This window comes from Sinocyclocheilus grahami, unplaced genomic scaffold, assembly GCF_001515645.1.
Source record: "Sinocyclocheilus grahami isolate Dianchi unplaced genomic scaffold, SAMN03320097.WGS_v1.1 scaffold12608.1, whole genome shotgun sequence".
Taxonomy (NCBI): domain Eukaryota; kingdom Metazoa; phylum Chordata; class Actinopteri; order Cypriniformes; family Cyprinidae; genus Sinocyclocheilus; species Sinocyclocheilus grahami.
Genome location: NW_015514511.1, coordinates 1 through 1,155, shown reverse-complemented (window position 1 = coordinate 1,155; position 1,155 = coordinate 1).

Genomic DNA, 1,155 nt, shown 5'->3' with positions numbered 1-1,155 from the left:
CGGTCCAATAGAAGCCATTTACCTAAACGTGAAAGAACATGAAATTTGAGCTATACATGTATCTGCAACAATCATCAAATTGCACTGCATTTTTGTCGATCTTTTCTTTTTTTATACAAAGTTAAGAGCAACAGCATCTTAAAGGGACCATACGTTCAATTCTCTCCATGCAGTTTAAAGTGTGCGTTTGCTCTAATTCTAGATCTACACGCTTGAATTAGATATGCGATATTCAATACACGCACACATTAGCCCGCTCTACATAAAGATTTGTATGCGATTCGTCCCGATTTCGTAGCGTAAGGCCTGCTTCTTCATTAAATATGGCACTCTTCATAGAAACATAGTAAGTTTGTCCTGTGTCAAAAGGATATGATCCCTCAAATGCTGTTTTTAACACTGGTTTCTTGCCTTGGATTGGCACGCCACACAACACCAGTGCGTTTGTTCTTACAGAGCACAGCAGAAAAGAAAATACTTAGTTTAACTTTTGTGTTTACTTAGAAATGGATTCAAAAACCAGAACAGAAACGCCACGATTAGCAACACAAACAAACTTTCATTTAGGGAACGAATAGCCGAAATCAAAAGACAGGTACACATGCATCACACTAACGTACGGTAACAACTCTACTCGTATCATGCAAAAAGAACGGTCTAGTTTTCGTCGTTTTTTTAATCTTTTTGAAATGTCCCACGTCGACCTGACATCAACACACAGTACAATACTACAGTAGGTACATGTAAAAGGCCAATGCCATGAGCATGTCTTTCGGAGGGGATCCGTTTGCATATCGACACGTCCGCTGTCCATTCGATAAGACACGACTCAAGCGACGCCTCGCAAAAGTCACCTAGCTCTCGTTTGGAAAGTAGATCAACAGTCCCGGGACGAAGCTTGACCTCTGCGGTCGGGCCGCTGCTTTATTTGGTAGGCAGAGCAGGTCGCCTGCATTAAGGTTTCAAGGGCAAAACATGGAGAATCACGAATATCTTGAAACTTCTGAAAAGCATCAGGAAATATCCAGGTCACATTTCACCCCAAAAATCACGAAAAGAAAAATAAATGTGTAAATATGTACACATTGCATAAAGACTATATGGAATATATAACCATTCATATATATGTTAATTGTCAGGAAAATGTAAAGTAAA